A 17,675-nucleotide genomic window follows, 5' to 3' on the forward strand; every position below is an offset into this window, starting at 1 on the left:
TATTTTTTACTTAATCCTCTAATTTTAATCATATTTATTTTGTCAAAATATAAAATGTATGTAGCACTTGTGGGGTTCGAACCCACGCGGACACTTGTCCATTGGAACTTAAGTCCAATGCCTTAACCACGCGGCCATTGTGCTCTCGGTACTCTAGTGAACATAATTCTTTTTATATTTGCTTAATCTTCTAATTTTAGTCATATATAATTTGTCAAAATATAACAAGTATTTAGCACGAGTGGGGCTCGAACCCACGCGGACACTTGTCCATTGGAACTTAAGTCCAATGCCTTAACCACTCGGCCATCGTGCTGTCTACATCCGTGTGAACATAACTCTTTTTATTTTTTACTTAATCCTCTAATTTTAATCATATTTATTTTGTCAAAATATAACAAGTATTTAGCACGAGTGGGGTTTGAACCCACGCTGACAATTGTCCATTGGAACTTAAGTCCAACGCCTTAACCATTCGGCCATCGTGCTCTCTGTACTCTAGTGAACATAATTCTTTTTATATTTGCTTAATCTTCTAATTTTAGTCATATATAATTTGTCAAAATATAACAAGTATTTAGCACGAGTGGGGTTCGAACCCACGCGGACACTTGTCCATTGGAACTTAAGTCCAACGCCTTAACCACTCGGCCATCGTGCTGTCAACATCCTAGTGAACATAACTCTTTTTATTTTTTACTTAATCTTCTACTTTTAATCATATATAATTTGTCAAAATATAACAAGTATTTAGCACGAGTGGGGTTCGAACCCATGCTGACACTTGATCATTGGAACTTAAGTCCAACGCCTTAACCACTCAGCCATCGTGCTCTCTCTGTCCTAGTGAACATAACTCTTTTTATTTTTTACTTAATCTTCTAATTTTAATCATATTTAATTTTTCAAAATATAACAAGTATTTAGCACGAGTGGGGTTCGAACCCACGCGGACACTTGTCCATTGGAACTTAAGTCCAACGCATTAACCACTCGGCCATCGTGCCGTTTACATCCGTCTGAACATAACTCTTTTTATTTTTTACTTAATCTACTAATTTTAATCATATTTAATTTGACAAAATATAACAAGTATTTAGCACGAGTGGGGTTCGAACCCACGCGGACACTTGTCCATTGGAACTAAGGTCCAACGCCTTAACCACTCGGCCATCGTGGTGTCTACATGCGTGTGAAAATAACTCTTTTTATTTTTTACTTAATCTTCTAATTTTAATCATATTTAATTTGTCAAAATATAACAAGTATTTAGCACGAGTGGGGTTCGAACCCACGCGGACACTTGTCCATTGGAACTTAAGTCCAACGCCTTAACCACTCGGCCATCGTGCTGTCTACATCCGTGTGAACATAACTCTTTTTATATTTTACTTAATCCTCTAATTTTAATCATATTTATTTTGTCAAAATATAACAAGTATTTAGCACGAGTGGGGTTCGAACCCACGCGGACACTTGTCCATTGGAACTTAAGTCCAACGCCTTAACCACTCGGCCATCGTGCTGCCTACACCCTAGTGAACATAACTCTTTTTATTTTTTACTTAATCCTCTAATTTTAATCATATTTATTTTGTCAAAATATTACAAGTATTTAGCACGTGCGGGGTTCGAACCCACACGGACACTTGTCCATTGGAACTTAAGTCCAACGCCTTAACCACTCGGCCATCGTGCTCTCTGTACTCTAGTGAACATAATTCTTTTTATATTTTCTTAATCTTCTCATTTTAGTCATATATAATTTGTCAAAATATAACCAGTATTTAGCACGAGTGGGGTTCGAACCCACGCGGACACTTGTCCATTGGAACTTAAGTCCAACGCCTTAACCACTCGGCCATCGTGCTGTCTACATCCTAGTGATCATAACTCTTTTTTTTTTACTTAATCTTCTAATGTTAATCATATTTAATTTGTCAAAATATAACAAGTATTTAGCACGAGTGGGGGTCGAACCCACGCGGACACTTGTCCATTGGAACTTAAGTCCAACGCCTTAACCACTCGGCCATCGTGCTGCCTACATCCTAGTGAACATAACTCTTTTTATTTTTTACTTAATCCTCTAATTTTAATCATATTTATTTTGTCAAAATATAACAAGTATTTAGCACGATAGGGGTTCGAACCCACGCGGACACTTGTCCATTGTGACTTAAGTCCAACGCCTTAACCACTCGGCCATCGTGCTCTCTGTATCCTGGTGAACACACCTCTTTTTATTTTTTACTTAATCTTCTAATTTTAATCATATGTAATTTGTCAAAATATAACAAGTATTTAGCACGAGTGGGGTTCGAACCCACGCGGACACTTGTCCATTGGAACTTAAGTCCAACGCCTTAACCACTCGGCCATCGTGCTCTCTGTAGCCTAGTGAACATAACTCTGTTTATTTTTTACTTAATCTTCTAATTTTAATCATATTATATTTGTCAAAATATAACAAGTATTTAGCACGAGTGGGGTTCGATCGCACGCGGACACTTGTCCATTGGAACTTAAGTCCAACGCCTTAACCACTCGGCCATCGTGCCGTCTACATCCGCCTGAACATAACTCTTTTTATTTTTTACTTAATCCTCTAAGTTTAATCATATTTATTTTGTAAAAATATAACAAGTATTTAGCACGAGTGGGGTTCGAACCCACGCTGACACTTGTCCATTGGAACTTAAGTCCAACGCCTTAACCACTCGGCCATCGTGCTCTCTGTATCCTAGTGAACATAACTCTTTTTATTTTTTACTTAATCTTCTAATTTTAATCATAGTTAATTTGTCAAAATATAACAAGTATTTAACACGAGTGGGGTTCGAACCCACGCGGACACTTGTCCATTGGAACTTAAGTCCAACGCCTTAACCACTCGGCCATCGTGCCGTCTACATCCTAGTGAACATAACTCTTTTTATTTTTTACTTAATCCTCTAATTTTAATAATATTTATTTTGTAAAAATATAACAAGTATTTAGCACGAGTGGGGTTCGAACCCACGCGGACACTTGTCCATTGGAACTTAAGTCCAACGCCTTAACCACTCGGCCATCGTGCTCTCTGTATCCTGGTGAACACACCTCTTTTTATTTTTTACTTAATCTTCTAATTTTAATCATATTTAATTTGTCAAAATATAACAAGTATTTAGCACGAGTGGGGTTCGAACCCACGCGGACACTTGTCCATTGGAACTTAAGTCCAACGCCTTAACCACTCGGCCATCGTGCTGTCTACATGCGTGTGAACATAACTCTTTTTATTTTTTAGTTAATCCTCTAATTTTAATCATAATTATTTTGTCAAAATATAAAAAGTATTTAGCACTTGTGGGGTTCGAACCCACGCGGACACTTGTCCATTGGAACTTAAGTCCAACGCCTTAACCACTCGGCCATCGTGCTCTCGGTACTCTAGTGAACATAATTCTTTTTATATTTGCTTAATCTTCTAATTTTAGTCATATATAATTTGTCAAAATATAACAAGTATTTAGCACGAGTGGGGTTCGAACCCACGCGGACACCTGTCCATTGGAACTTAAGTCCAACGCCTTAACCACTCGGCCATCGTGCTGTCTACATCCGTCTGAACATAATTCTTTTTATATTTGCTTAATCTTCTAATTTTAGTCATATATAATTTGTCAAAATATAACAAGTATTTAGCACGAGTGGGGTTCGAACCCACGCGGACACTTGTCCATTGGAACTTAAGTCCAACGCCTTAACAACTCGGCCATCGTGCTGTCAACATCCTGGTGAACATTACTCTTTTTATTTTTTACTTAATCTTCTAATTTTAATCATATATAATTTGTCAAAATATAACAAGTATTTAGAACGAGTGGGGTTCGAACCCACGCGGACACTTGTCCATTGGAACTTAAGTCCAACGCCTTAACCACTCGGCCATCGTGCTGTCTACATCCGTGTGAACATAACTCTTTTTATTTTTTACTTAATCCTCTAATTTTAATCATATTTATTTTGTCAAAATATAACAAGTACTTAGCACGAGTGGGGTTCGAACCCACGCGGACACTTGTCCATTGGAACTTAAGTCCAACGCCTTAACCACTCGGCCATCGTGCTCTCTGTATCCTAGTTAACATAATTCTTTTTATTATTTACTTAATCTTCTAATTTTAATCATATTTGATTTGTCAAAATATAACAAGTATTTAGCACGAGTGGGGTTCGAACCCACGCGGACACTTGTCCATTGGAACTTTAGTCCAACGCCTTAACCACTCGGCCATCGTCCTGTCTACATCCTAGTGATCATAACTCTTTTTTTTTTTACTTAATCTTCTAATTTTAATCATATTTTATTTGTCAAAATATAACAAGTATTTAGCACGAGTGGGGTTCGAACCCACGCGGACACTTGTCCATTGGAACTTAAGTCCAACGCCTTAACCACTCGGCCATCGTGCTGTCTACATCCTAGGTAACATAACTCTTTTTATTTTTTACTTATCTTCTAATTTTAATCATATTTATTTTGTCAAAATATAACAAGTGTTTAGCACGAGTGAGGTTCGAACCCACGCGGACACTTGTCCATTGGAACTTAAGTCCAACGCCTTAACCACTCGGCCATCGTGCTCTCTGTATCCTAGTAAACATAACTCTTTTTATTTTTTATTAATCTTCTAATTTTAATCATATTTAATTTGTCAAAATATAACAAGTATTTAGCACGAGTGGGGTTCGAACCCACGCGGACACTTGTCCATTGGAACTTAAGTCCAACGCCTTAACCACTCGGCCATCGTGCTGTCTACATCCTAGTGAACATAACTCTTTTTATTTTTTACTTAATCCTCTAATTTTTAGCATATTTATTTTGTCAAAATATAACAAGTATTTAGCACGAGTGGGGTTCGAACCCACGCGCACACTTGTCCATTGGAACTTAAGTCCAACGCCTTAACCTCACGGCCATCGTGCTCTCTGTACTCTAGTGAACATAATTCTTTTTATATTTGCTTAAGCTTCTAATTTTAGTCATATATAATTTGTCAAAATATAACAAGTATTTAGCACGAGTGGGGTTCGAACCCACGCGGACACTTGTCCATTGGAACTTAAGTCCAACGCCTTAACCACTCGGCCATCGTGCTCTCTGTACCCTAGTGAACATAACTCTTTTTATTTTTTTCTTAATCTTCTAATTTTAATCATATTTAATTTGTAAAAATATAACAAGTATTTAGCACGAGTGGGGTTCGAACTCACGCGGACACTTGTCCATTGGAACTTAAGTCCAACGCCTTAACCACTCGGCCATCGTGCTGTCTACATCCTAGTGAACATAACTCTTTTTATATTTTACTTAATCCTCTAATTTATAGCATATTCATTTTGTCAAAATATAACAAGTATTTAGCACGAGTGGGGTTCGAACCCACGCGCACATTTGTCCATTGGAACTTAAGTCCAACGCCTTAACCACTCGGCCATCGTGCTCTCTGTACTCTAGTGAACATAATTCTTTTTATATTTTCTTAATCTTCTAATTTTAGTCATATATAATTTGTCAAAATATAACCAGTATTTAGCACGAGTGGGGTTCGAATCCACGCGGAAACTTGTCCATTGGAACTTAAGTCCAACGCCTTAACCACTCGGCCATCGTGCTCTCTGTATCCTAGTAAACATAACTCTTTTTATTTTTTACTTAATCTTCTAATTTTAATCATATTTAATTCGTCAAAATATAACAAGTATTTAGCACGAGTGGGGTTCGAACCCACGCGGACACTTGTCCATTGGAACTTAAGTCCAACGCCTTAACCACTCGGCCATCGTGCTGTCAACATCCTGGTGAACATAACTCTTTTTATTTTTTACTTAATCTTCTATTTTTAATCATATATAATTTGTCAAAATATAACAAGTATTTAGCACGAGTGGGGTTCGAACCCACGCGGACACTTGTCCATTGGAACTTAAGTCCAACGCCTTAACCACTCGGCCATCGTGTTCTCTGTACTTTAGTCAACATAATTTATTTTATATTTTCTTAATCTTGTAATTTTAATCATATTTAATTTGTCAAAATATAATAAGTATTTAGCACGAGTGGGGTTCGACCCCACTCGCACACTTGTCCATTGGAACTTAAGTCCAACGCCTTAATCACTCGGCCATCGTGCTGTCTACATCCTAGTGAACATAACTCTTTTTATTTTTTACTTAATCTTCTAATTTAAATCATATTTTATTTGTCAAAATATAACAAGTATTTAGCACGAATGGGGTTCGAACCCACGCGGACACTTGTCCATTGGAACTTAAGTCCAACGCCTTAACCACTCGGCCATCGTCCTGTCTACATCCTAGTGATCATAACTCTTTTTTTTTTTACTTAATCTTCTAATTTTAATCATATTTAATTTGTCAAAATATAACAAGTATTTAGCACGAGTGGGGTTCGAACCCACGCGGACACTTGTCCATTGGAACTTAAGTCCAACGCCTAAACCACTCGGCCATCATGCTGTCTACATCCTAGTGAACATAACTCTTTTTATTTTTTACTTAATCTTCTAATTTTAATCATATTTATTTTGTCAAAATATAACAAGTGTTTAGCACGAGTGGGGTTCGAACCCACGCAGACACTTGTCCATTGGAACTTAAGTCCAACGCCTTAACCACTCGGCCATCTTGCTCTCTGTATCCTTGTAAACATAACTCGATTTATTTTTTACTTAATCTTCTAATTTTAATCATATTTAATTTTTCAAAATATAACAAGTATTTAGCACGAGTGGGGGTCGAACCCACGCGGACACTTGTCCATTGGAACTTAAGTCCTACGCCTTAACCACTCGGCCATCGTGCGTTCAACATCCTGGTGAACATAACTCTTTTTATTTTTTACTTAATCTTCTATTTTTAATCATATATAATTTGTCAAAATATAACAAGTATTTAGCACGAGTGGGGTTCGAACCCACGCGGACACTTGTCCATTGGAACTTAAGTCCAACGCCTTAACCACTCGGCTATCGTGCTCTCTGTACCCTAGTGAACATAACTCTTTTTATGTTGTTCTTAATCTTCTAATTTTAATCATATTTAATTTGTCAAAATATAACAAGTATTTAGCACGAGTGGGGTTCGAACCCACGCGGACACTTGTCCATTGGAACTTAAGTCCAACGCCTTAACCACTCGGCCATCGTGCTGTCTACATCCTAGTGAACATAACTCTGTTTATTTTTTACTTAATCCTCTAATTTTTAGCATATTTTTTTTGTCAAAATATAACAAGTATTTAGCACGAGTGGGGTTCGAACCCACGCGGACACTTGTCCATTGGAACTTTAGTCCAACGCCTTAACCACGCGGCCATTGTGCTCTCTGTACTCTAGTGAACATAATTCTTTTTATATTTGCTTAATCTTCTAATTTTAATCATTTATAATTTGTCAAAATATAACAAGTATTTAGCACGAATAGGGTTCGAACCCACGCGGACACTTGTCCATTGGAACTTAAGTCCAACGCCTTAATCACTCGGCCATCATGCTGTCTACATCCTAGTTATCATAACTCTTTTTTTTTTTACTTAATCTTCTAATTTTAATCATATTTTATTTGTCAAAATATAACAAGTATTTAGCACGAGTGGGGTTCGAACCCACGCGCACACTTGTCCATTGGAACTTAAGTCCAACGCCTTAACCACTCGGCCATCGTGCTGTCTACATCCTAGGTAACATAACTCTTTTTATTTTTTACTTAATCTTCTAATTTTCATCATATTTATTTTGTCAAAATATAACAAGTGTTTAGCACGAGTGGGGTTCGAACCCACGCGGACACTTGTCCATTGGAACTTAAGTCCAACGCCTTAACCACTCGGCTATCGTGCTCTCTGTATCCTAGTAAACATAACTCTTTTTATTTTTTACTTAATCTTCTAATTTTAATCATATTTAATTTGTCAAAATATAACAAGTATTTAGCACGAGTGGGGTTCGAACCCACGCGGACACTTGTCCATTGGCACTTAAGTCCAACGCCTTAACCACTCGGCCATCGTGCTGTCAACATCCTGGTGAACATAACTCTTTTTATTTTTTACTTAATCTTCTATTTTTAATCATATATAATTTGTCAAAATATAACAAGTATTTAGCACGAGTGGGGTTCGAACCCACGCGGACACTTGTCCATTGGAACTTAAGTCCAACGCCTTAACCACTCAGCCATCGTGCTATCTGTACCCTAGTGAACATAACTCTTTTTATTTTTTACTTAATCCTCTAATTTTAATCATATTTAATTTGTCAAAATATAACAAGTATTTAGCACGAGTGGGGTTCGAACTCACACGGACACTTGTCCATTGGAACTTAAGTCCAACGCCTTAACCACTCGGCCATCGTGCTGTCTACATCCTAGTGAACATAACTCTTTTTATTTTTTACTTAATCCTCTAATTTATAGCATATTTATTTTGTCAAAATATAACAAGTATTTTGCACGAGTGGGGTTCGAACCCACGCGCACACTTGTCCATTGGAACTTAAGTCCAACGCCTTAACCACACGGCCATCGTGCTCTCTGTACTCTAGTTAACATAATTCTTTTTATATTTTCTTAATCTTCTAATTTTAGTCATATATAATTTGTCAAAATATAACCAGTATTTAGCACGAGTGGGGTTCGAATCCGCGCGGAAACTTGTCCATTGGAACTTAAGTCCAACGCCTTAACCACTCGGCCATCGTGCTCTCTGTATCCTAGTGAACATAACTCTTATTATTTTTTACTTAATCTTCTAATTTTAATCATATTTAATTTGTCAAAATATAACAAGTATTTAGCACGAGTGGGGTTCGAACCCACGCAGACACTTGTCCATTGGAACTTAAGTCCAACGCCTTAACCACTCGGCCATCGTGCTCTCTGTACCCTAGTGAACATAACTCTTTTTATGTTGTTCTTAATCTTCTAATTTTAATCATATTTAATTTGTCAAAATATAACAAGTATTTAGCACGAGTGGGGTTCGAACCCACGCGCACACTTGTCCATTGGAACTTAAGTCCAACGCCTTAACCTCACGGCCATCGTGCTCTCTGTACTCTAGTGAACATAATTCTTTTTATATTTGCTTAAGCCTCTAATTTTAGTCATATATAATTTGTCAAAATATAACAAGTATTTAGCACGAGTGGGGTTCGAACCCACGCGGACACTTGTCCATTGGAACTTAAGTCCAACGCCTTAACCACTCGGCTATCGTTCTCTCTGTACCCTAGTGAACATAACTCTTTTTATTTTTTTCTTAATCTTCTAATTTTAATCATATTTAATTTGTCAAAATATAACAAGTATTTAGCACGAGTGGGGTTCGAACTCACGCGGACACTTGTCCATTGGAACTTAAGTCCAACGCCTTAACCACTCGGCCATCGTGCTGTCTACATCCTAGTGAACATAACTCTTTTTATTTTTTACTTAATCCTCTAATTTATAGCATATTTATTTTGTCAAAATATAACAAGTATTTAGCACGAGTGGGGTTTTAACCCACGCGCACATTTGTCCATTGGAACTTAAGTCCAACGCCTTAACCACACGGCCATCGTGCTCTCTGTACTCTAGTGAACATAATTCTTTTTATATTTTCTTAATCTTCTAATTTTAGTCATATATAATTTGTCAAAATATAACCAGTATTTAGCACGAGTGGGGTTCGAATCCGCGCGGAAACTTGTCCATTGGAACTTAAGTCCAACGCCTTAACCACTCGGCCATCGTGCTCTCTGTATCCTAGTAAACATAACTCTTATTATTTTTTACTTAATCTTCTAATTTTAATCATATTTAATTTGTCAAAATATAACAAGTATTTAGCATGAGTGGGGTTCGAATCCACGCGGACACTTGTCCATTGGAACTTAAGTCCAACGCCTTAACCACTCGGCCATCGTGCTGTCAACATCCTGGTGAACATAACTCTTTTTATTTTTTACTTCATCTTCTATTTTTAATCATATATAATTTGTCAAAATATAACAAGTATTTAGCACGAGTGGGGTTCGAACCCACGCGGACACTTGTCTATTGGAACTTAAGTCCAACGCCTTAACCACTCGGCCATCGTGCTCTCTGTACCCTAGTGAACATAACTCTTTTTATTTTGTTCTTAATCTTCTAATTTTAATCATATTTAATTTGTCAAAATATAACAAGTATTTAGCACGAGTGGGGTTCGAACCCACACGGACACTTGTCCATTGGAACTTAAGTCCAACGCCTTAACCACTCAACCATCGTGCTGTCTACATCCTAGTGAACACAACTCTTTTTATTTTTTACTTAATCCTCTAATTTTTAGCATATTTATTTTGTCAAAATATAACAAGTATTTAGCACGAGTGGGGTTTTAACCCACGCGCACACTTGTCCATTGGAACTTAAGTCCAACGCCTTAACCTCACGGCCATCGTGCTCTCTGTACTCTAGTGAACATAATTCTTTTTATATTTGCTTAAGCTTCTAATTTTAGTCATATATAATTTGTCAAAATATAACAAGTATTTAGCACGAGTGGGGTTCGAACCCACGCGGTCACTTGTCCATTGGAACTTAAGTCCAACGCCTTAACCACTCGGCCATCGTGCTCTCTGTACCCTAGTGAACATAACTCTTTTTATTTTTTTCTTAATCTTCTAATTTTAATCATATTTAATTTGTCAAAATATAACAAGTATTTAGCATGAGTGGGGTTCGAACCCACGCGCACACTTGTCCATTGGAACTTAAGTCCAACGCCTTAACCACACGGCCATCGTGCTCTCTGTACTCTAGTGAACATAATTCTTTTTATATTTTCTTAATCTTCTAATTTTAGTCATATATAATTTGTCAAAATATAACCAGTATTTAGCACGAGTGGGGTTCGAATCCACGCGGAAACTTGTCCATTGGAACTTAAGTCCAACGCCTTAACCACTCGGCCATCGCGCTGTCAACATCCTAGTGAACATAACTCTTTTTATTTTTTACTTAATCTTCTAATTTTAATCATATATAATTTGTCAAAATATAACAAGTATTTAGCACAAGTGGGGTTCGAACCCACGCGGACACTTGTCCATTGGAACTTAAGTCCATCGCCTTAACCACTCGGCCATCGTTCTCTCTGTATCCTAGTGAACATAACTCTTTTTATTTTTTACTTAATCTTCTAATTTTAATCATATTTAATTTGTAAAAATATAACAAGTATTTAGCACGAGTGGGGTTCGAACTCACGCGGACACTTGTCCATTGGAACTTAAGTCCAACGCCTTAACCACTCGGCCATCGTGCTGTCTACATCCTAGTGAACATAACTCTTTTTATTTTTTACTTAATCCTCTAATTTTAATCATATTTATTTTGTCAAAATATGACAAGTATTTAGCACGAGTGGGGTTCGAACCCACGCGGACACTTGTCCATTGGAAATTAAGTCCAACGCCTTAACAACTCGGCCATCGTGTTCTCTGTACTTTAGTCAACATAATTCTTTTTATATTTTCTTAATCTTGTAATTTTAATCATATTTAATTTGTCAAAATATAATAAGTATTTAGCACGAGTGGGGTTCGACCCCACGCGCACACTTGTCCATTGGAACTTAAGTCCAACGCCTTAATCACTCGGCCATCGTGCTGTCTACATCCTAGTGAACATAACTCTTTTTATTTTTTACTTAATCTTCTAATTTAAATCATATTTTATTTGTCAAAATATAACAAGTATTTAGCACGAATGGGGTTCGAACCCACGCGGACACTTGTCCATTGGAACTTAAGTCCAACGCCTTAACCACTCGGCCATCGTCCTGTCTACATCCTAGTGATCATAACTCTTTTGTTTTTTACTTAATCTTCTAATTTTAATCATATTTTATTTGTCAAAATATAACAAGTATTTAGCACGAGTGGGGTTCGAACCCACGCGGACACTTGTCCATTGGAACTTAAGTCCAACGCCTAAACCACTCGGCCATCGTGCTGTCTACATCCTAGTGAACATAACTCTTTTTATTTTTTACTTAATCTTCTAATTTTAATCATATTTATTTTGTCAAAATATAACAAGTGTTTAGCACGAGTGGGGTTCGAACCCACGCAGACACTTGTCCATTGGAACTTAAGTCCAACGCCTTAACCACTCGGCCATCGTGCTCTCTGTATCCTAGTAAACATAACTCTTTTTATTTTTTACTTAATCTTCTAATTTTAATCATATTTAATTTGTCAAAATATAACAAGTATTTAGCACGAGTGGGGTTCGAACCCACGCGGACACTTGTCCATTGGAACTTAAGTCCAACGCCTTAACCACTCGACCATCGTGCTGTCTACATCCTAGTGAACATAATTTTTTTTATTTTTTACTTAATCCTCTAATTTTTAGCATATTTATTTTGTCAAAATATAACAAGTATTTAGCACGAGTGGGGTTCGAACCCACGCGGACACTTGTCCATTGGAACTTAAGTCCAACGCCTTAACCACTCGGCCATCGTGCTCTCTGTATCCTAGTAAACATAACTCTTATTATTTTTTACTTAATCTTCTAATTTTAATCATATTTAATTTGTCAAAATATAACAAGTATTTAGCACGAGTGGGGTTCGAATCCACGCGGACACTTGTCCATTGGAACTTAAGTCCAACGCCTTAACCACTCGGCCATCGTGCTGTCAACATCCTGGTGAACATAACTCTTTTTATTTTTTACTTCATCTTCTATTTTTAATCATATATAATTTGTCAAAATATAACAAGTATTTAGCACGAGTGGGGTTCGAACCCACGCGGACACTTGTCCATTGGAACTTAAGTCCAACGCCTTAACCACTCGGCCATCGTGCTCTCTGTACCCTAGTGAACATAACTCTTTTTATTTTGTTCTTAATCTTCTAATTTTAATCATATTTAATTTGTCAAAATATAACAAGTATTTAGCACGAGTGGGGTTCGAACCCACACGGACACTTGTCCATTGGAACTTAAGTCCAACGCCTTAACCACTCAACCATCGTGCTGTCTACATCCTAGTGAACACAACTCTTTTTATTTTTTACTTAATCCTCTAATTTTTAGCATATTTATTTTGTCAAAATATAACAAGTATTTAGCACGAGTGGGGTTTTAACCCACGCGCACACTTGTCCATTGGAACTTAAGTCCAACGCCTTAACCTCACGGCCATCGTGCTCTCTGTACTCTAGTGAACATAATTCTTTTTATATTTGCTTAAGCTTCTAATTTTAGTCATATATAATTTGTCAAAATATAACAAGTATTTAGCACGAGTGGGGTTCGAACCCACGCGGTCACTTGTCCATTGGAACTTAAGTCCAACGCCTTAACCACTCGGCCATCGTGCTCTCTGTACCCTAGTGAACATAACTCTTTTTATTTTTTTCTTAATCTTCTAATTTTAATCATATTTAATTTGTCAAAATATAACAAGTATTTAGCATGAGTGGGGTTCGAAACCACGCGCACACTTGTCCATTGGAACTTAAGTCCAACGCCTTAACCACACGGCCATCGTGCTCTCTGTACTCTAGTGAACATAATTCTTTTTATATTTTCTTAATCTTCTAATTTTAGTCATATATAATTTGTCAAAATATAACCAGTATTTAGCACGAGTGGGGTTCGAATCCACGCGGAAACTTGTCCATTGGAACTTAAGTCCAACGCCTTAACCACTCGGCCATCGCGCTGTCAACATCCTAGTGAACATAACTCTTTTTATTTTTTACTTAATCTTCTAATTTTAATCATATATAATTTGTCAAAATATAACAAGTATTTAGCACAAGTGGGGTTCGAACCCACGCGGACACTTGTCCATTGGAACTTAAGTCCATCGCCTTAACCACTCGGCCATCGTTCTCTCTGTATCCTAGTGAACATAACTCTTTTTATTTTTTACTTAATCTTCTAATTTTAATCATATTTAATTTGTAAAAATATAACAAGTATTTAGCACGAGTGGGGTTCGAACTCACGCGGACACTTGTCCATTGGAACTTAAGTCCAACGCCTTAACCACTCGGCCATCGTGCTGTCTACATCCTAGTGAACATAACTCTTTTTATTTTTTACTTAATCCTCTAATTTTAATCATATTTATTTTGTCAAAATATGACAAGTATTTAGCACGAGTGGGGTTCGAACCCACGCGGACACTTGTCCATTGGAAATTAAGTCCAACGCCTTAACAACTCGGCCATCGTGTTCTCTGTACTTTAGTCAACATAATTCTTTTTATATTTTCTTAATCTTGTAATTTTAATCATATTTAATTTGTCAAAATATAATAAGTATTTAGCACGAGTGGGGTTCGACCCCACGCGCACACTTGTCCATTGGAACTTAAGTCCAACGCCTTAATCACTCGGCCATCGTGCTGTCTACATCCTAGTGAACATAACTCTTTTTATTTTTTACTTAATCTTCTAATTTAAATCATATTTTATTTGTCAAAATATAACAAGTATTTAGCACGAATGGGGTTCGAACCCACGCGGACACTTGTCCATTGGAACTTAAGTCCAACGCCTTAACCACTCGGCCATCGTCCTGTCTACATCCTAGTGATCATAACTCTTTTGTTTTTTACTTAATCTTCTAATTTTAATCATATTTTATTTGTCAAAATATAACAAGTATTTAGCACGAGTGGGGTTCGAACCCACGCGGACACTTGTCCATTGGAACTTAAGTCCAACGCCTAAACCACTCGGCCATCGTGCTGTCTACATCCTAGTGAACATAACTCTTTTTATTTTTTACTTAATCTTCTAATTTTAATCATATTTATTTTGTCAAAATATAACAAGTGTTTAGCACGAGTGGGGTTCGAACCCACGCAGACACTTGTCCATTGGAACTTAAGTCCAACGCCTTAACCACTCGGCCATCGTGCTCTCTGTATCCTAGTAAACATAACTCTTTTTATTTTTTACTTAATCTTCTAATTTTAATCATATTTAATTTGTCAAAATATAACAAGTATTTAGCACGAGTGGGGTTCGAACCCACGCGGACACTTGTCCATTGGAACTTAAGTCCAACGCCTTAACCACTCGGCCATCGTGCTGTCTACATCCTAGTGAACATAATTTTTTTTATTTTTTACTTAATCCTCTAATTTTTAGCATATTTATTTTGTCAAAATATAACAAGTATTTAGCACGAGTGGGGTTCGAACCCACGCGGACACTTGTCCATTGGAACTTAAGTCCAACGCCTTAACCACTCGGCCATCGTGCTCTCTGTACTCTAGTGAACATAATTCTTTTTATATTTGCTTAATCTTCTAATTTTAGTCATATATAATTTGTCAAAATATAACCAGTATTTAGCACGAGTGGGGTTCGAATCCACGCGGAAACTTGTCCATTGGAACTTAAGTCCAACGCCTTAACCACTCGGCCATCGCACTGTCAACATCCCAGTGAACATAACTCTTTTTATTTTTTACTTAATCTTCTAATTTTAATTATATATAATTTGTAAAAATATAACAAGTATTTAGCACGAGTGGGGTTCGAAACCACGCGGACACTTGTCCATTGGAACTTAAGTCCAACGCCTTAACCACTCAGCCATCGTGCTCTCTGTATCCAAGTGAACATAACTCTTTTTATTTTTTACTTAATCTTCTAATTTTAATCATATTTAATTTGTCAAAATATAACAAGTATTTAGCACGAGTGGGGTTACATCCCACGCGGACACTTGTCCATTGGAACTTAAGTCCAACGCCTTAACCACTCGGCCATCGTGCCGTCTACATCCGCCTGAACATAACTCTTTTTATTTTTTACTTAATCCTCTAATTTTAATCATATTTATTTTGTAACAATATAAAAAGTATTTAGCACGTGCGGGGTTCGAACCCACGCGGACACTTGTCCATTGGAACTTAAGTCCAACGCCTTAACCAGTCGGCCATCGTGCTGTCTACATCCTAGTGATCATAACTCTTTTTTTTTTTTACTTAATCTTCTAATGTTAATCATATTTAATTTGTCAAAATATAACAAGTATTTAGCACGAGTGGGGTTCGAACCCACGCGGACACTTGTCCATTGGAACTTAAGTCCAACGCCTTCACCACTCGGCCATCGTGCCGTCTACATCCGCCTGAACATAACTCTTTTTATTTTTTACTTAATCCTCTAATTTTAATAATATTTATTTTGTCAAAATATAACAAGTATTTAGCACGAGTGGGGTTCGAACCCACGCGGACACTTGTCCATTGTGACTTAAGTCCAACGCCTTAACCACTCGGCCATCGTACTCTCTGTATCCTAGTGAACATAACTCTGTTTATTTTTTACTTAATCTTCTATTTTTAATCATATTATATTTGTCAAAATATAACAAGTATTTAGCACGAGTGGGGTTCGATCCCACGCGGACACTTGTCCATTGGAACTTAAGTCCAACGCCTTAACCACTCGGCCATCGTGCCGTCTACATCCGCCTGAACATAACTCTTTTTATTTTTTACTTAATCCTTTAAGTTTAATCATATTTATTTTGTAAAAATATAACAAGTATTTAGCACGAGTGGGGTTCGAACCCACGTGGACACTTGTCCATTCGAACTTAAGTCCAACGCCTTAACCACTCGGCCATCGTGCTGTCTACATCCGTGTGAACATAACTCTTTTTATTTTTTACTTAATCTTCTAATTTTAATCATATTTAATTTGTCAAAATATAACAAGTATTTAACACGAGTGGGGTTCGAACCCACGCGGACACTTGTCCATTGGAACTTAAGTCCAACGCCTTAACCACTCGGCCATCGTGCTCTCTGTATCCTGGTGAACACACCTCTTCTTATTTTTTAATTAACCTTCTAATTTTAATCATATTTAATTTGTCAAAATATAACAAGTATTTAGCACGAGTGGGGTTCGAACCCACGCGGACACTTGTCCATTGGAACTTAAGTCCAACGCCTTAACCACTCGGCCATCGTGCTGTCTACATGCGTGTGAACATAACTCTTTTTATTTTTTACTTAATCCTCTAATTTTAATCATATTTATTTTGTCAAAATATAAAAAGTATTTAGCACTTGTGGGGTTCGAACCCACGCGGACACTTGTCCATTGGAACTTAAGTCCAACGCCTTAACCACTCGGCCATCGTGCTCTCAGTACTCTAGTGAACATAATTCTTTTTATATTTGCTTAATCTTCTAATTTTAGTCATATATAATTTGTCAAAATATAACAAGTATTTAGCACGAGTGGGGTTCGAACCCACGCGGACACTTGTCCATTGGAACTTAAGTCCAACGCCTTAACCACTCGGCCATCGTGCTGTCTACATCCGTGTGAACATAACTCTTTTTATTTTTTACTTAATCCTCTAATTTTAATAATATTTATTTTGTCAAAATATAACAAGTATTTAGCACGAGTGGGGTTTGAACCCACGCGTACAATTGTCCATTGGAACTTAAGTCCAACGCCTTAACCATTCGGCCATTGTGCTCTCTGTACTCTAGTGAACATAATTCTTTTTATATTTGCTTAATCTTCTAATTTTAGTCATATATAATTTGTCAAAATATAACAAGTA

The 17,675-nt window shown here is 37.1% G+C and overlaps 95 non-coding genes across 95 annotated transcripts; all 95 read right to left on the minus strand.

Moving 5' to 3' along the window:
- Window positions 1-233: 233 nt before the first annotated feature.
- Window positions 234-316, minus strand: Trnal-uaa (transfer RNA leucine (anticodon UAA)). Its single transcript has one exon. It is a non-coding gene; the product is annotated as a tRNA-Leu (tRNA).
- Window positions 317-406: 90 nt separating this feature from the next.
- Trnal-uaa (transfer RNA leucine (anticodon UAA)) lies at window positions 407-489 on the minus strand. Its single transcript has one exon. It is a non-coding gene; the product is annotated as a tRNA-Leu (tRNA).
- An 89-nt stretch (window positions 490-578) lies between these two features.
- Window positions 579-661, minus strand: Trnal-uaa (transfer RNA leucine (anticodon UAA)). The gene has a single exon. It is a non-coding gene; the product is annotated as a tRNA-Leu (tRNA).
- A 90-nt stretch (window positions 662-751) lies between these two features.
- Trnal-uaa (transfer RNA leucine (anticodon UAA)) lies at window positions 752-834 on the minus strand. Its single transcript has one exon. It is a non-coding gene; the product is annotated as a tRNA-Leu (tRNA).
- A 90-nt stretch (window positions 835-924) lies between these two features.
- Window positions 925-1,007, minus strand: Trnal-uaa (transfer RNA leucine (anticodon UAA)). The gene has a single exon. It is a non-coding gene; the product is annotated as a tRNA-Leu (tRNA).
- Window positions 1,008-1,270: 263 nt separating this feature from the next.
- Window positions 1,271-1,353, minus strand: Trnal-uaa (transfer RNA leucine (anticodon UAA)). Its single transcript has one exon. It is a non-coding gene; the product is annotated as a tRNA-Leu (tRNA).
- Window positions 1,354-1,443: 90 nt separating this feature from the next.
- Trnal-uaa (transfer RNA leucine (anticodon UAA)) lies at window positions 1,444-1,526 on the minus strand. The gene has a single exon. It is a non-coding gene; the product is annotated as a tRNA-Leu (tRNA).
- A 90-nt stretch (window positions 1,527-1,616) lies between these two features.
- Trnal-uaa (transfer RNA leucine (anticodon UAA)) lies at window positions 1,617-1,699 on the minus strand. Its single transcript has one exon. It is a non-coding gene; the product is annotated as a tRNA-Leu (tRNA).
- Window positions 1,700-1,788: 89 nt separating this feature from the next.
- On the minus strand, window positions 1,789-1,871 carry Trnal-uaa (transfer RNA leucine (anticodon UAA)). The gene has a single exon. It is a non-coding gene; the product is annotated as a tRNA-Leu (tRNA).
- An 88-nt stretch (window positions 1,872-1,959) lies between these two features.
- Trnal-uaa (transfer RNA leucine (anticodon UAA)) lies at window positions 1,960-2,042 on the minus strand. The gene has a single exon. It is a non-coding gene; the product is annotated as a tRNA-Leu (tRNA).
- A 263-nt stretch (window positions 2,043-2,305) lies between these two features.
- Trnal-uaa (transfer RNA leucine (anticodon UAA)) lies at window positions 2,306-2,388 on the minus strand. The gene has a single exon. It is a non-coding gene; the product is annotated as a tRNA-Leu (tRNA).
- A 90-nt stretch (window positions 2,389-2,478) lies between these two features.
- Trnal-uaa (transfer RNA leucine (anticodon UAA)) lies at window positions 2,479-2,561 on the minus strand. Its single transcript has one exon. It is a non-coding gene; the product is annotated as a tRNA-Leu (tRNA).
- A 90-nt stretch (window positions 2,562-2,651) lies between these two features.
- Window positions 2,652-2,734, minus strand: Trnal-uaa (transfer RNA leucine (anticodon UAA)). The gene has a single exon. It is a non-coding gene; the product is annotated as a tRNA-Leu (tRNA).
- Window positions 2,735-2,824: 90 nt separating this feature from the next.
- Trnal-uaa (transfer RNA leucine (anticodon UAA)) lies at window positions 2,825-2,907 on the minus strand. Its single transcript has one exon. It is a non-coding gene; the product is annotated as a tRNA-Leu (tRNA).
- Window positions 2,908-2,997: 90 nt separating this feature from the next.
- Window positions 2,998-3,080, minus strand: Trnal-uaa (transfer RNA leucine (anticodon UAA)). The gene has a single exon. It is a non-coding gene; the product is annotated as a tRNA-Leu (tRNA).
- A 90-nt stretch (window positions 3,081-3,170) lies between these two features.
- Window positions 3,171-3,253, minus strand: Trnal-uaa (transfer RNA leucine (anticodon UAA)). The gene has a single exon. It is a non-coding gene; the product is annotated as a tRNA-Leu (tRNA).
- A 90-nt stretch (window positions 3,254-3,343) lies between these two features.
- Window positions 3,344-3,426, minus strand: Trnal-uaa (transfer RNA leucine (anticodon UAA)). The gene has a single exon. It is a non-coding gene; the product is annotated as a tRNA-Leu (tRNA).
- An 89-nt stretch (window positions 3,427-3,515) lies between these two features.
- Window positions 3,516-3,598, minus strand: Trnal-uaa (transfer RNA leucine (anticodon UAA)). The gene has a single exon. It is a non-coding gene; the product is annotated as a tRNA-Leu (tRNA).
- Window positions 3,599-3,687: 89 nt separating this feature from the next.
- Trnal-uaa (transfer RNA leucine (anticodon UAA)) lies at window positions 3,688-3,770 on the minus strand. Its single transcript has one exon. It is a non-coding gene; the product is annotated as a tRNA-Leu (tRNA).
- Window positions 3,771-3,860: 90 nt separating this feature from the next.
- Window positions 3,861-3,943, minus strand: Trnal-uaa (transfer RNA leucine (anticodon UAA)). The gene has a single exon. It is a non-coding gene; the product is annotated as a tRNA-Leu (tRNA).
- Window positions 3,944-4,033: 90 nt separating this feature from the next.
- On the minus strand, window positions 4,034-4,116 carry Trnal-uaa (transfer RNA leucine (anticodon UAA)). The gene has a single exon. It is a non-coding gene; the product is annotated as a tRNA-Leu (tRNA).
- A 90-nt stretch (window positions 4,117-4,206) lies between these two features.
- Window positions 4,207-4,289, minus strand: Trnaf-aaa (transfer RNA phenylalanine (anticodon AAA)). The gene has a single exon. It is a non-coding gene; the product is annotated as a tRNA-Phe (tRNA).
- Window positions 4,290-4,378: 89 nt separating this feature from the next.
- On the minus strand, window positions 4,379-4,461 carry Trnal-uaa (transfer RNA leucine (anticodon UAA)). The gene has a single exon. It is a non-coding gene; the product is annotated as a tRNA-Leu (tRNA).
- Window positions 4,462-4,550: 89 nt separating this feature from the next.
- Window positions 4,551-4,633, minus strand: Trnal-uaa (transfer RNA leucine (anticodon UAA)). Its single transcript has one exon. It is a non-coding gene; the product is annotated as a tRNA-Leu (tRNA).
- An 89-nt stretch (window positions 4,634-4,722) lies between these two features.
- Window positions 4,723-4,805, minus strand: Trnal-uaa (transfer RNA leucine (anticodon UAA)). The gene has a single exon. It is a non-coding gene; the product is annotated as a tRNA-Leu (tRNA).
- A 90-nt stretch (window positions 4,806-4,895) lies between these two features.
- On the minus strand, window positions 4,896-4,978 carry Trnal-uaa (transfer RNA leucine (anticodon UAA)). The gene has a single exon. It is a non-coding gene; the product is annotated as a tRNA-Leu (tRNA).
- Window positions 4,979-5,067: 89 nt separating this feature from the next.
- Window positions 5,068-5,150, minus strand: Trnal-uaa (transfer RNA leucine (anticodon UAA)). The gene has a single exon. It is a non-coding gene; the product is annotated as a tRNA-Leu (tRNA).
- A 90-nt stretch (window positions 5,151-5,240) lies between these two features.
- On the minus strand, window positions 5,241-5,323 carry Trnal-uaa (transfer RNA leucine (anticodon UAA)). The gene has a single exon. It is a non-coding gene; the product is annotated as a tRNA-Leu (tRNA).
- Window positions 5,324-5,413: 90 nt separating this feature from the next.
- On the minus strand, window positions 5,414-5,496 carry Trnal-uaa (transfer RNA leucine (anticodon UAA)). Its single transcript has one exon. It is a non-coding gene; the product is annotated as a tRNA-Leu (tRNA).
- An 89-nt stretch (window positions 5,497-5,585) lies between these two features.
- Trnal-uaa (transfer RNA leucine (anticodon UAA)) lies at window positions 5,586-5,668 on the minus strand. The gene has a single exon. It is a non-coding gene; the product is annotated as a tRNA-Leu (tRNA).
- Window positions 5,669-5,758: 90 nt separating this feature from the next.
- On the minus strand, window positions 5,759-5,841 carry Trnal-uaa (transfer RNA leucine (anticodon UAA)). Its single transcript has one exon. It is a non-coding gene; the product is annotated as a tRNA-Leu (tRNA).
- A 90-nt stretch (window positions 5,842-5,931) lies between these two features.
- Window positions 5,932-6,014, minus strand: Trnal-uaa (transfer RNA leucine (anticodon UAA)). The gene has a single exon. It is a non-coding gene; the product is annotated as a tRNA-Leu (tRNA).
- Window positions 6,015-6,276: 262 nt separating this feature from the next.
- Window positions 6,277-6,359, minus strand: Trnal-uaa (transfer RNA leucine (anticodon UAA)). The gene has a single exon. It is a non-coding gene; the product is annotated as a tRNA-Leu (tRNA).
- Window positions 6,360-6,448: 89 nt separating this feature from the next.
- Window positions 6,449-6,531, minus strand: Trnal-uaa (transfer RNA leucine (anticodon UAA)). The gene has a single exon. It is a non-coding gene; the product is annotated as a tRNA-Leu (tRNA).
- Window positions 6,532-6,621: 90 nt separating this feature from the next.
- Trnal-uaa (transfer RNA leucine (anticodon UAA)) lies at window positions 6,622-6,704 on the minus strand. Its single transcript has one exon. It is a non-coding gene; the product is annotated as a tRNA-Leu (tRNA).
- A 90-nt stretch (window positions 6,705-6,794) lies between these two features.
- Trnal-uaa (transfer RNA leucine (anticodon UAA)) lies at window positions 6,795-6,877 on the minus strand. The gene has a single exon. It is a non-coding gene; the product is annotated as a tRNA-Leu (tRNA).
- A 90-nt stretch (window positions 6,878-6,967) lies between these two features.
- On the minus strand, window positions 6,968-7,050 carry Trnal-uaa (transfer RNA leucine (anticodon UAA)). Its single transcript has one exon. It is a non-coding gene; the product is annotated as a tRNA-Leu (tRNA).
- A 90-nt stretch (window positions 7,051-7,140) lies between these two features.
- On the minus strand, window positions 7,141-7,223 carry Trnal-uaa (transfer RNA leucine (anticodon UAA)). Its single transcript has one exon. It is a non-coding gene; the product is annotated as a tRNA-Leu (tRNA).
- A 90-nt stretch (window positions 7,224-7,313) lies between these two features.
- Window positions 7,314-7,396, minus strand: Trnaf-aaa (transfer RNA phenylalanine (anticodon AAA)). The gene has a single exon. It is a non-coding gene; the product is annotated as a tRNA-Phe (tRNA).
- An 89-nt stretch (window positions 7,397-7,485) lies between these two features.
- Trnal-uaa (transfer RNA leucine (anticodon UAA)) lies at window positions 7,486-7,568 on the minus strand. The gene has a single exon. It is a non-coding gene; the product is annotated as a tRNA-Leu (tRNA).
- Window positions 7,569-7,657: 89 nt separating this feature from the next.
- Window positions 7,658-7,740, minus strand: Trnal-uaa (transfer RNA leucine (anticodon UAA)). The gene has a single exon. It is a non-coding gene; the product is annotated as a tRNA-Leu (tRNA).
- A 90-nt stretch (window positions 7,741-7,830) lies between these two features.
- On the minus strand, window positions 7,831-7,913 carry Trnal-uaa (transfer RNA leucine (anticodon UAA)). The gene has a single exon. It is a non-coding gene; the product is annotated as a tRNA-Leu (tRNA).
- A 90-nt stretch (window positions 7,914-8,003) lies between these two features.
- Window positions 8,004-8,086, minus strand: Trnal-uaa (transfer RNA leucine (anticodon UAA)). The gene has a single exon. It is a non-coding gene; the product is annotated as a tRNA-Leu (tRNA).
- A 90-nt stretch (window positions 8,087-8,176) lies between these two features.
- Trnal-uaa (transfer RNA leucine (anticodon UAA)) lies at window positions 8,177-8,259 on the minus strand. The gene has a single exon. It is a non-coding gene; the product is annotated as a tRNA-Leu (tRNA).
- Window positions 8,260-8,349: 90 nt separating this feature from the next.
- On the minus strand, window positions 8,350-8,432 carry Trnal-uaa (transfer RNA leucine (anticodon UAA)). Its single transcript has one exon. It is a non-coding gene; the product is annotated as a tRNA-Leu (tRNA).
- A 90-nt stretch (window positions 8,433-8,522) lies between these two features.
- On the minus strand, window positions 8,523-8,605 carry Trnal-uaa (transfer RNA leucine (anticodon UAA)). Its single transcript has one exon. It is a non-coding gene; the product is annotated as a tRNA-Leu (tRNA).
- An 89-nt stretch (window positions 8,606-8,694) lies between these two features.
- Window positions 8,695-8,777, minus strand: Trnal-uaa (transfer RNA leucine (anticodon UAA)). Its single transcript has one exon. It is a non-coding gene; the product is annotated as a tRNA-Leu (tRNA).
- Window positions 8,778-8,867: 90 nt separating this feature from the next.
- On the minus strand, window positions 8,868-8,950 carry Trnal-uaa (transfer RNA leucine (anticodon UAA)). The gene has a single exon. It is a non-coding gene; the product is annotated as a tRNA-Leu (tRNA).
- A 90-nt stretch (window positions 8,951-9,040) lies between these two features.
- Window positions 9,041-9,123, minus strand: Trnal-uaa (transfer RNA leucine (anticodon UAA)). The gene has a single exon. It is a non-coding gene; the product is annotated as a tRNA-Leu (tRNA).
- Window positions 9,124-9,212: 89 nt separating this feature from the next.
- Trnal-uaa (transfer RNA leucine (anticodon UAA)) lies at window positions 9,213-9,295 on the minus strand. Its single transcript has one exon. It is a non-coding gene; the product is annotated as a tRNA-Leu (tRNA).
- Window positions 9,296-9,385: 90 nt separating this feature from the next.
- Window positions 9,386-9,468, minus strand: Trnal-uaa (transfer RNA leucine (anticodon UAA)). Its single transcript has one exon. It is a non-coding gene; the product is annotated as a tRNA-Leu (tRNA).
- A 90-nt stretch (window positions 9,469-9,558) lies between these two features.
- Trnal-uaa (transfer RNA leucine (anticodon UAA)) lies at window positions 9,559-9,641 on the minus strand. Its single transcript has one exon. It is a non-coding gene; the product is annotated as a tRNA-Leu (tRNA).
- Window positions 9,642-9,730: 89 nt separating this feature from the next.
- Window positions 9,731-9,813, minus strand: Trnal-uaa (transfer RNA leucine (anticodon UAA)). Its single transcript has one exon. It is a non-coding gene; the product is annotated as a tRNA-Leu (tRNA).
- Window positions 9,814-9,903: 90 nt separating this feature from the next.
- Window positions 9,904-9,986, minus strand: Trnal-uaa (transfer RNA leucine (anticodon UAA)). Its single transcript has one exon. It is a non-coding gene; the product is annotated as a tRNA-Leu (tRNA).
- A 90-nt stretch (window positions 9,987-10,076) lies between these two features.
- On the minus strand, window positions 10,077-10,159 carry Trnal-uaa (transfer RNA leucine (anticodon UAA)). Its single transcript has one exon. It is a non-coding gene; the product is annotated as a tRNA-Leu (tRNA).
- A 90-nt stretch (window positions 10,160-10,249) lies between these two features.
- Window positions 10,250-10,332, minus strand: Trnal-uaa (transfer RNA leucine (anticodon UAA)). The gene has a single exon. It is a non-coding gene; the product is annotated as a tRNA-Leu (tRNA).
- Window positions 10,333-10,594: 262 nt separating this feature from the next.
- Trnal-uaa (transfer RNA leucine (anticodon UAA)) lies at window positions 10,595-10,677 on the minus strand. The gene has a single exon. It is a non-coding gene; the product is annotated as a tRNA-Leu (tRNA).
- Window positions 10,678-10,767: 90 nt separating this feature from the next.
- Trnal-uaa (transfer RNA leucine (anticodon UAA)) lies at window positions 10,768-10,850 on the minus strand. The gene has a single exon. It is a non-coding gene; the product is annotated as a tRNA-Leu (tRNA).
- An 89-nt stretch (window positions 10,851-10,939) lies between these two features.
- Trnal-uaa (transfer RNA leucine (anticodon UAA)) lies at window positions 10,940-11,022 on the minus strand. The gene has a single exon. It is a non-coding gene; the product is annotated as a tRNA-Leu (tRNA).
- A 90-nt stretch (window positions 11,023-11,112) lies between these two features.
- On the minus strand, window positions 11,113-11,195 carry Trnal-uaa (transfer RNA leucine (anticodon UAA)). The gene has a single exon. It is a non-coding gene; the product is annotated as a tRNA-Leu (tRNA).
- A 90-nt stretch (window positions 11,196-11,285) lies between these two features.
- On the minus strand, window positions 11,286-11,368 carry Trnal-uaa (transfer RNA leucine (anticodon UAA)). Its single transcript has one exon. It is a non-coding gene; the product is annotated as a tRNA-Leu (tRNA).
- Window positions 11,369-11,458: 90 nt separating this feature from the next.
- Trnal-uaa (transfer RNA leucine (anticodon UAA)) lies at window positions 11,459-11,541 on the minus strand. Its single transcript has one exon. It is a non-coding gene; the product is annotated as a tRNA-Leu (tRNA).
- Window positions 11,542-11,630: 89 nt separating this feature from the next.
- Trnal-uaa (transfer RNA leucine (anticodon UAA)) lies at window positions 11,631-11,713 on the minus strand. The gene has a single exon. It is a non-coding gene; the product is annotated as a tRNA-Leu (tRNA).
- Window positions 11,714-11,803: 90 nt separating this feature from the next.
- Trnal-uaa (transfer RNA leucine (anticodon UAA)) lies at window positions 11,804-11,886 on the minus strand. The gene has a single exon. It is a non-coding gene; the product is annotated as a tRNA-Leu (tRNA).
- Window positions 11,887-11,975: 89 nt separating this feature from the next.
- Trnal-uaa (transfer RNA leucine (anticodon UAA)) lies at window positions 11,976-12,058 on the minus strand. Its single transcript has one exon. It is a non-coding gene; the product is annotated as a tRNA-Leu (tRNA).
- A 90-nt stretch (window positions 12,059-12,148) lies between these two features.
- On the minus strand, window positions 12,149-12,231 carry Trnal-uaa (transfer RNA leucine (anticodon UAA)). The gene has a single exon. It is a non-coding gene; the product is annotated as a tRNA-Leu (tRNA).
- Window positions 12,232-12,321: 90 nt separating this feature from the next.
- On the minus strand, window positions 12,322-12,404 carry Trnal-uaa (transfer RNA leucine (anticodon UAA)). Its single transcript has one exon. It is a non-coding gene; the product is annotated as a tRNA-Leu (tRNA).
- A 90-nt stretch (window positions 12,405-12,494) lies between these two features.
- Trnal-uaa (transfer RNA leucine (anticodon UAA)) lies at window positions 12,495-12,577 on the minus strand. Its single transcript has one exon. It is a non-coding gene; the product is annotated as a tRNA-Leu (tRNA).
- A 90-nt stretch (window positions 12,578-12,667) lies between these two features.
- On the minus strand, window positions 12,668-12,750 carry Trnal-uaa (transfer RNA leucine (anticodon UAA)). Its single transcript has one exon. It is a non-coding gene; the product is annotated as a tRNA-Leu (tRNA).
- Window positions 12,751-12,840: 90 nt separating this feature from the next.
- Trnal-uaa (transfer RNA leucine (anticodon UAA)) lies at window positions 12,841-12,923 on the minus strand. Its single transcript has one exon. It is a non-coding gene; the product is annotated as a tRNA-Leu (tRNA).
- Window positions 12,924-13,013: 90 nt separating this feature from the next.
- On the minus strand, window positions 13,014-13,096 carry Trnal-uaa (transfer RNA leucine (anticodon UAA)). Its single transcript has one exon. It is a non-coding gene; the product is annotated as a tRNA-Leu (tRNA).
- A 262-nt stretch (window positions 13,097-13,358) lies between these two features.
- Window positions 13,359-13,441, minus strand: Trnal-uaa (transfer RNA leucine (anticodon UAA)). Its single transcript has one exon. It is a non-coding gene; the product is annotated as a tRNA-Leu (tRNA).
- A 262-nt stretch (window positions 13,442-13,703) lies between these two features.
- Trnal-uaa (transfer RNA leucine (anticodon UAA)) lies at window positions 13,704-13,786 on the minus strand. Its single transcript has one exon. It is a non-coding gene; the product is annotated as a tRNA-Leu (tRNA).
- Window positions 13,787-13,876: 90 nt separating this feature from the next.
- Window positions 13,877-13,959, minus strand: Trnal-uaa (transfer RNA leucine (anticodon UAA)). Its single transcript has one exon. It is a non-coding gene; the product is annotated as a tRNA-Leu (tRNA).
- Window positions 13,960-14,049: 90 nt separating this feature from the next.
- Window positions 14,050-14,132, minus strand: Trnal-uaa (transfer RNA leucine (anticodon UAA)). The gene has a single exon. It is a non-coding gene; the product is annotated as a tRNA-Leu (tRNA).
- A 90-nt stretch (window positions 14,133-14,222) lies between these two features.
- Window positions 14,223-14,305, minus strand: Trnal-uaa (transfer RNA leucine (anticodon UAA)). The gene has a single exon. It is a non-coding gene; the product is annotated as a tRNA-Leu (tRNA).
- An 89-nt stretch (window positions 14,306-14,394) lies between these two features.
- Trnal-uaa (transfer RNA leucine (anticodon UAA)) lies at window positions 14,395-14,477 on the minus strand. Its single transcript has one exon. It is a non-coding gene; the product is annotated as a tRNA-Leu (tRNA).
- Window positions 14,478-14,567: 90 nt separating this feature from the next.
- Trnal-uaa (transfer RNA leucine (anticodon UAA)) lies at window positions 14,568-14,650 on the minus strand. Its single transcript has one exon. It is a non-coding gene; the product is annotated as a tRNA-Leu (tRNA).
- An 89-nt stretch (window positions 14,651-14,739) lies between these two features.
- On the minus strand, window positions 14,740-14,822 carry Trnal-uaa (transfer RNA leucine (anticodon UAA)). Its single transcript has one exon. It is a non-coding gene; the product is annotated as a tRNA-Leu (tRNA).
- Window positions 14,823-14,912: 90 nt separating this feature from the next.
- Trnal-uaa (transfer RNA leucine (anticodon UAA)) lies at window positions 14,913-14,995 on the minus strand. Its single transcript has one exon. It is a non-coding gene; the product is annotated as a tRNA-Leu (tRNA).
- Window positions 14,996-15,085: 90 nt separating this feature from the next.
- On the minus strand, window positions 15,086-15,168 carry Trnal-uaa (transfer RNA leucine (anticodon UAA)). The gene has a single exon. It is a non-coding gene; the product is annotated as a tRNA-Leu (tRNA).
- Window positions 15,169-15,258: 90 nt separating this feature from the next.
- On the minus strand, window positions 15,259-15,341 carry Trnal-uaa (transfer RNA leucine (anticodon UAA)). Its single transcript has one exon. It is a non-coding gene; the product is annotated as a tRNA-Leu (tRNA).
- Window positions 15,342-15,430: 89 nt separating this feature from the next.
- Trnal-uaa (transfer RNA leucine (anticodon UAA)) lies at window positions 15,431-15,513 on the minus strand. The gene has a single exon. It is a non-coding gene; the product is annotated as a tRNA-Leu (tRNA).
- Window positions 15,514-15,603: 90 nt separating this feature from the next.
- Trnal-uaa (transfer RNA leucine (anticodon UAA)) lies at window positions 15,604-15,686 on the minus strand. Its single transcript has one exon. It is a non-coding gene; the product is annotated as a tRNA-Leu (tRNA).
- A 90-nt stretch (window positions 15,687-15,776) lies between these two features.
- On the minus strand, window positions 15,777-15,859 carry Trnal-uaa (transfer RNA leucine (anticodon UAA)). Its single transcript has one exon. It is a non-coding gene; the product is annotated as a tRNA-Leu (tRNA).
- Window positions 15,860-15,949: 90 nt separating this feature from the next.
- Window positions 15,950-16,032, minus strand: Trnal-uaa (transfer RNA leucine (anticodon UAA)). Its single transcript has one exon. It is a non-coding gene; the product is annotated as a tRNA-Leu (tRNA).
- Window positions 16,033-16,122: 90 nt separating this feature from the next.
- Trnal-uaa (transfer RNA leucine (anticodon UAA)) lies at window positions 16,123-16,205 on the minus strand. The gene has a single exon. It is a non-coding gene; the product is annotated as a tRNA-Leu (tRNA).
- A 90-nt stretch (window positions 16,206-16,295) lies between these two features.
- Window positions 16,296-16,378, minus strand: Trnal-uaa (transfer RNA leucine (anticodon UAA)). The gene has a single exon. It is a non-coding gene; the product is annotated as a tRNA-Leu (tRNA).
- A 90-nt stretch (window positions 16,379-16,468) lies between these two features.
- Window positions 16,469-16,551, minus strand: Trnal-uaa (transfer RNA leucine (anticodon UAA)). The gene has a single exon. It is a non-coding gene; the product is annotated as a tRNA-Leu (tRNA).
- A 90-nt stretch (window positions 16,552-16,641) lies between these two features.
- On the minus strand, window positions 16,642-16,724 carry Trnal-uaa (transfer RNA leucine (anticodon UAA)). Its single transcript has one exon. It is a non-coding gene; the product is annotated as a tRNA-Leu (tRNA).
- Window positions 16,725-16,814: 90 nt separating this feature from the next.
- On the minus strand, window positions 16,815-16,897 carry Trnal-uaa (transfer RNA leucine (anticodon UAA)). The gene has a single exon. It is a non-coding gene; the product is annotated as a tRNA-Leu (tRNA).
- Window positions 16,898-16,987: 90 nt separating this feature from the next.
- On the minus strand, window positions 16,988-17,070 carry Trnal-uaa (transfer RNA leucine (anticodon UAA)). Its single transcript has one exon. It is a non-coding gene; the product is annotated as a tRNA-Leu (tRNA).
- Window positions 17,071-17,160: 90 nt separating this feature from the next.
- On the minus strand, window positions 17,161-17,243 carry Trnal-uaa (transfer RNA leucine (anticodon UAA)). The gene has a single exon. It is a non-coding gene; the product is annotated as a tRNA-Leu (tRNA).
- Window positions 17,244-17,332: 89 nt separating this feature from the next.
- Window positions 17,333-17,415, minus strand: Trnal-uaa (transfer RNA leucine (anticodon UAA)). The gene has a single exon. It is a non-coding gene; the product is annotated as a tRNA-Leu (tRNA).
- A 90-nt stretch (window positions 17,416-17,505) lies between these two features.
- Window positions 17,506-17,588, minus strand: Trnal-uaa (transfer RNA leucine (anticodon UAA)). The gene has a single exon. It is a non-coding gene; the product is annotated as a tRNA-Leu (tRNA).
- Window positions 17,589-17,675: the final 87 nt, after the last annotated feature.

This window comes from Euprymna scolopes, chromosome 37 (assembly GCF_053919585.1).
Source record: "Euprymna scolopes isolate OS-2025 chromosome 37, ASM5391958v1, whole genome shotgun sequence".
Taxonomy (NCBI): domain Eukaryota; kingdom Metazoa; phylum Mollusca; class Cephalopoda; order Sepiida; family Sepiolidae; genus Euprymna; species Euprymna scolopes.